The following is a 6,591-nucleotide window of genomic DNA, read 5'->3' as shown; positions in this document are numbered from 1 at the left end:
CAGCCATGCTTGACCTAGGCTGTAGTCATACTGGGCTAAGCCCAGAAATTGAAAGAAAACTAAGTAGGGGTTTAGTTCAAGAAGAGGAAGGACATCTGAAAACAAAACAAAACAAACAACAACAACAAAAAAACAACAAACAAACAACCACAAGGTAAGGAAGCTGCTCAAAAAAGGCCAATGAACAAAAAATCAAAGTACCAGAACAAACAAAGACGAGTGTAAACCAGCCTCAGCCTGTCACCTCTAATGGCACTTCCACAGTAAAATGACATCACTTAGTTCAAGTTTTGGAGGAAATACAATGGTTTTGGCTTTACATTTTGCTTTTACTTTTTGTTTTAATGAGAAAAAATAGCTTCTGTTTGTATCATAAGATGGCCAAACAATGAGATATGATGATTCCAATGAATACTCAGCCTGAGGATATTAGCTGCTGAAATAATGTAAACACTGAACATCAATAAATAATGTTTCATATTCCCACCAGTATATTAATTATATAATTAGTTTAAATGTGCAGACCTATAATAATACTAAAAGTTATCTAAATGGGACTTCTGGCTTTAAACCTAGATTTTATTTTTATAAGTTGTTCTTGTATTTATTCTTAATCATGTTGATCACTTAAGATTCATAGCAGTTCTCTTGGCCAATGGCTATTGTGCTGCAGTATCACAGTCAGTTTATTATGAAGAAGGAGACATTAAATTGGATGAATTGCATTATCCAAGGGCTTCTTTTGGCAAACATTTACTGTAAAGCTCCAAACTTTCTATAGTGCTTGTGTATCAACCTGTTTTCAAGATTTACTCCTACACTGCATTGACTCTATTCTAAATCAAAATCTCATTCTGTAGTGCATAATCACAGCTAATTATGTGAATTTGTTTAAAGAATCATAAAGCGTAAATTTAGTCAGGTATACTATGCTATTGCTTGCTGTTTAGATTCTTAACAAGTCATGTTTGTAGTTTTTTTACTTTTTAAAACTTGTTAATGTTGAAAAAACTGATGGTATCTTTCTCCACTGAATAAACTTTTTTTTTTTTTCCTGAAACAAATAAAAAATTCAAATTTTGAAATAAATAAATAAATTATATATATATTTTAAAGCACATTTGGGAGCATTTATCATACCACTTCCAGTTCTTTCATTTCCTCATGTTTAAAATACTTTCACAAGCTTCTGACTGTTTGTGTTAAATTCTCTCTTAAAAAGCATAACAATTTATAGGAAATTTTACATTGTATTTTGGTGGTTTTATTGTAGTAGTGTAGCATGTCTTTTAACGTGTTTCAATATGCATAGAGGGTTCCTTAAAAAAAAAAAATAAAAAAATAACATAAATGTTTGTTTCTAATCCCTATAAATCAGCCCAGATAGGTATGCTGGTACTTTTGGTTTAAAAAAAAAAAAAAAAAAAAAAAAAAAAAAAAACATGTTAAACTAAAGCTGTTCCTAATTCTAAATTATTCTTGTTTTATATTATTGTTTTGTAACAAAACAGCTATCCTTCTAAGGCAAAGAAATTCTACAAATTATGAAATTCTGCCCTTTCTCTTAAAGAGTTAAAATCTTCAGGAAAAGAGTTACGAAATCAACTAATGAGTAGATTGTTTCACTGCATCATCACTCCAAGAATCATCTCTTTTATTATTATTTCTTAGTAATATCCATTCTTTGTTACAAAGGCCTATGTCGTACATGGCTTTATTAAGTAAAGTTTTTGCTAAATTGTACTTAGCTTTTTATTACAGGCAGTTTCATATTATTCATGGTTGCCTATGAATTCTTGCTGCTAAAGCATAGAATTTGCTCTACAAATGGTTATTAAATGCTTATCTTTCCACAAACTGAGCAGAATAAACAAATAAACAAGAAAAAAAAATGAAGAAAAAAAGCAAAAACAAACAAACAAAACAAACAAACAAACAAAAAACAACAAATCAGATTTAGTCAGAAAGAGCATTACTTCTGCAAAGAACTTAAATCTGGGTTTATCTTTAAGTATTTGACTGGTGTTAGTGAACTCAACAAGAACCTAATATACAGTTAAGGATGTGCTTTGCTGAATCAAGGCCTTAACTTTCCATGACTTTCTGCCTTATCTTCAGAAGAGTCAGATCTAAAAGAATTAATTTATATATATATATTTATTTTTCAAAGCTAATGTTCACTTTTGGTTTTAAACAGAACCAAGAAATAATTTATTAAAAAACAAACAAACAAAAAAGTTTCCCTGCCAGATCAGGAAGATTTCCCTGTCAGATCAGGAAATATGACTGTTGTGTACTCTATGTGATATGTAGTAAATATCAAAACTGAAGGATAAAACTTCAAAAAGTTCATTCATAGATGAATATCTTAACTTGTGTCTGCTCTAAATTGCCCTTAAACTTTAAAATTCCTCACCCATTGAAAAGGAAGTTCAGTAAGATCTGAATAGCATTGCAACTTGAGTATTGAAAACACCAAAGTACTGTTTTTTGTGTGCTCTATTTAGGAGGAAAAAAAAAAAAAATGAGGAAGATTTAGGGGACAGAACCTTTTCTTGTGAAGTGCATTCATTTTTTTTTCAGCACAAACTATCTATGACAGAAAAGATTTTAAAGAACTTGAAGTTAAATATGTGAAAAACATAAGAGGAATTCCATGAAGAAGCCTAGGCAGGAACTTGTAATTACACCAAAAAAGGTCACTGGCAACAATGGTGTGCCTCATTCCAATTAGGTTTTGTTTTTGCTTCTGCTGAATGAATAATTAACATTCTGAACTTGTACATCTACTTAGCATTAAGTCTATGACACACACTTACAAAAGCACTGAAAATCCATGCTAATAAAATGGTTATTGCACCCTTGACTTCCATGTAGTGTAAATAAAAGCTGAAATCTCAGTGGAGTTAATGGTTTAATCCCAGACAATTTGAGGTTACTGTTTTTTTTTTTTTGTTGTTTTTTTTTTGGTGCATAACCTTAGAATCACTTCTAACCACTCCCAACCATCTTCACCTTTCTTGGTTTTGCAGTAAAACTAGCTGGCAACTACCTTGCAGTATGAGAAGGGTATTGCAGATGATACCATCACATCAAACAACAACTGAGGAGCAGGCTTAAATTTCTTTGAGCTTCATTGTCACTTTCCATTCGTCAAGCTTTTTTGTTCTTTCTTTGGGGTTTGTTTGGGGAAACATTCATGAGACACTGTGCAACCTCTTTTATCTTTTTACTAATTGTACAACTTACTCTAGTTTGTTTAAAACTTTTTTTTATTTTAGCTGTAAATATGAAAAAACGTTTTCCTTTTTTTTTTTTTCCATCAAGGATACAAAAAATAATTTCAAGAATCTTCATAAACATCTCTGTCAGTGAATTGGCAGAGTGGAAATATTTGGCAGAAAAAAAATCAATTTTCTAAAAGACTGTAACATGCAAAGAAAGAAAGAAGGGAGGTGATCGTCCCCCTGTACTCAGCTCTGGTGAGGCCGCACCTCGAGTACTGTGTTCAGTTTTGGGCCCCTCGCTACAAGAAGGACATCGAGGTGCTTGAGCGGGTGCAGAGAAGGGCGACGAAGCTGGTGAGGGGCCTGGAGAACAAGTCCTACGAGGAGCGGCTGAGGGAGCTGGGCTTGTTCAGCCTGGAGAAGAGGAGGCTCAGGGGTGACCTTATTGCTCTTTACAGATACCTTAAAGGAGGCTGTAGAGAGGTGGGGGTTGGCCTGTTCTCCCACGTGCCTGGTGACAGGACGAGGGGGAATGGGCTTAAGTTGAGCCAGGGGAGTTTTAGGCTAGATGTTAGGAAGAACTTCTTTACAGAAAGGGTTGTGAGGCATTGGAACAGGCTGCCCAGGGAAGTGGTGGAGTCACCATCCCTGGAAGTCTTCAAAAGACGCTTAGATGTAGAGCTTAGGGATATGGTTTAGTGGAGGGCTGTTAGCGTTAGGTTGGAGGTTGGACTCGATGACCTTGAGGTCTCTTCCAACCTAGAAAATTCTGTGAAAATTCTGTGATTCTGTAAATTTACATCATTCTTTCATTTCTAGAGAAGATTCAGACAGACATGAAGTGTTTGTCTCAATTTTTAGCTATGAACTTTAGTAAGTGAAATAAGTTTAATAATCTAACAATTTCTGAATCTAAAGGTGCTTATGTGTAAGTAAGCCACTCTGATGGCCACTAAAGATCTTTGATGAGGAGAAGAAGGTCACTGCACACCATTACTGTAAATGTTCCACTCCTGTGGAAAGAAAAAACAAAACAAACAAACAAACAACAAGGTTTCTCTAAGGGAGATACAAAACCTTTCTTCTTCTTATATACCCTACTGGAACAGAGCAGTGAACTCTGCAGCATTAGATTTTAATCAGCCAAGGGAGGGAGGAGACTTTAAGGCACACCACCAGAGATGTCTTATAAAAATGATCCACAACAGGAATAGAATGAACATAACTTGCTTTTACATGAGAAAGCATTTCTGTTGTTTGGGAGGAATGTAGGGGAACAACAACAACCAAAAAAACCCCCACAACCTACACCTGCATAAACAAATCTTCTCAATAAGATATTTATTCTTCTAGCAATATGCTGAGATGCTCACACTGAAAAATCAAGTGCTCAATATTTGCAAGCTCAAATATATGTCTGTTTACACAAACAGACATATTTTATATATATCAAATATCTTGGAGAGAAAAGCATACTTTATTATTAGTAGTTGATCTGCCTGGTTTGCCAATAAAGTAAAAAGAAAGCACAGTTAAAATAATTGATTAGTAATTTATTACACACATATATATAGTATAATTACCTGCAAAATATGTACGAAAGCATTATGATTTGTATTTCCCATAAAGGGGAAGAATAGTTTGCTTTTGCAACAATGAGAAGCATCATTTTCCAATGCCAATTTGTAGCCAGGGCTTCCCAGGTAGGACACATCAGTGCTTGCATTCCCAGCACAAATGCCCAGTTGCAATTTTCAGACAAATACTGATGTATTTTTTAAATGGGTGCAAACACAGGTAGTGTCAGATGGCATCTATGGCTTTTGTGCTGGAGGACCTCCTGAACATCTACTGCAGGGGCTGAACACAAAATCGTTCAGTCTGGACGGCACCTCTGGTGGTCTCCAGTCCAGCTTCATGCTCCAAAGGGAACACTAACTTCAAGGCAGGGCTACAGGGCCTTTTACAGTTGGGTTATGATAATCTCCAAGGGACTTCTTAAAAAATAATAATAATAATTAAAAATTCTTAAGAAATTCTTCTGATCTTAAAATTGGAATTAGTACCATGGGTTTGCACATGTTTGTGTGTGTAAATGGGGGCTTTTAGAGGAGAAGGTGAAGTAGGGCCAGAAGTGTTCAGTTTAAATAACTGTCTAAATATCTGTTCACATCGGGGCTTACTTCAGCATACTTTAAGATATATATGAGTTCCTTGTAACCCATAGCTATCCACTCACCCTTCCCATCCATTCCCCTTATAAAAAAATGCAAAGGTAAAAGTTTTTTAGTCATCTCCAGAAAAAGTGTATTTTTTTTTTCCCAGCTCCCAGTACAAAATTAATCTTAAATGAGTTTACCATTGTTGAAATGTAATATCCAAGGAAAAGATAAGCATGTTATACTTCTACCATTATAACTCTGAAATGAAAAAAAGGGTACAAGCAGAAAAAGATGGAGGAAGTCCGTTTAATTCTTCACTATCTTTTCACCAGGACATTCTGCAGTGCAACAGGTGTAATAGAAATGCTTTGCTTTTCCAGATATCCACCCAGTCCTGATAACATTGATCATAAACTTACAAACAGCCAAGAAGCAGAAAATAATATACTTTGTCATTAGCAGATATTTGTCTGTGTTCTGTGTTCAAGAGAAAGAAAAAAGATTTGCTCCTGGTGTTTTTTCACCTCCATTAGAAAATGCTGTGGGCATAAGTAAGGGGTGAGAGGCAAGAGCAATGGGTAAGCTCTGAAAAGGCAAAATGGGGAGGGGGTGCCACAGGCAAACTTGTTTAAATACACAATTCATCTTTCAGAAGGCTACACCTTTAGTGAGTTCAATTTGTCATTCACAAAGGTGCAGCAGGGAGGCACAAAGGTTAGAGACTTTCTCTACCAAAGAGGTATTTATAAGCTTTTAAGTAAAAAGAGAGAAAAATATTTTATTAGAGGGAGGCTGCCAGGAGGGAAATTGATTCACTGGCTCTGTGTGAGAAAGTAAATATGTCCCTTTCACCTTAAATCGGTGCATCAGGCTCTGGAAAGTCCAATTATCTTGACAAAAATGATTTAACAAATAACTGAACAATAGGAGTGGAAGGGAGAAGGCGGAGGGGAGAGGCTCTGGAGGTGGGCAAAGTTACTGCAGGAATTGGGCCTTAGGCAGCAAGTGATGAAAAACTTGGAGGTGGAACAGAAGATGGTCCTGGAGGACTTTGTACTACTGGAGATTTATTTGGCAGCAGAATCCCTGTGTTTCACATTTAATAATAAGATGTATTGTTACAGTTTCTGGCTTAGAAATGAATTCTAAACCATTTCTGAAGTATAGCTGAAGGCATATCTATACATTTTAAAAAAGAAGCA

At 35.3% G+C, this 6,591-nt stretch overlaps 1 long non-coding RNA gene across 1 annotated transcript in view; it reads left to right on the top strand.

Moving 5' to 3' along the window:
• The window catches only part of LOC311445538, a 172,073-nt gene that overhangs the window by 48,484 nt on the left and 116,998 nt on the right, over window positions 1–6,591 (top strand). The window lies entirely within an intron of this gene.

The sequence above is a fragment of the Aythya ferina genome (genome assembly GCF_964211825.1).
Source record: "Aythya ferina genome assembly, chromosome: 16".
Lineage (NCBI taxonomy): Eukaryota > Metazoa > Chordata > Aves > Anseriformes > Anatidae > Aythya > Aythya ferina.
The sequence above is the reverse complement of the archived record's forward strand: the minus strand, read 5'-3'. Positions and strand labels throughout refer to the sequence as shown.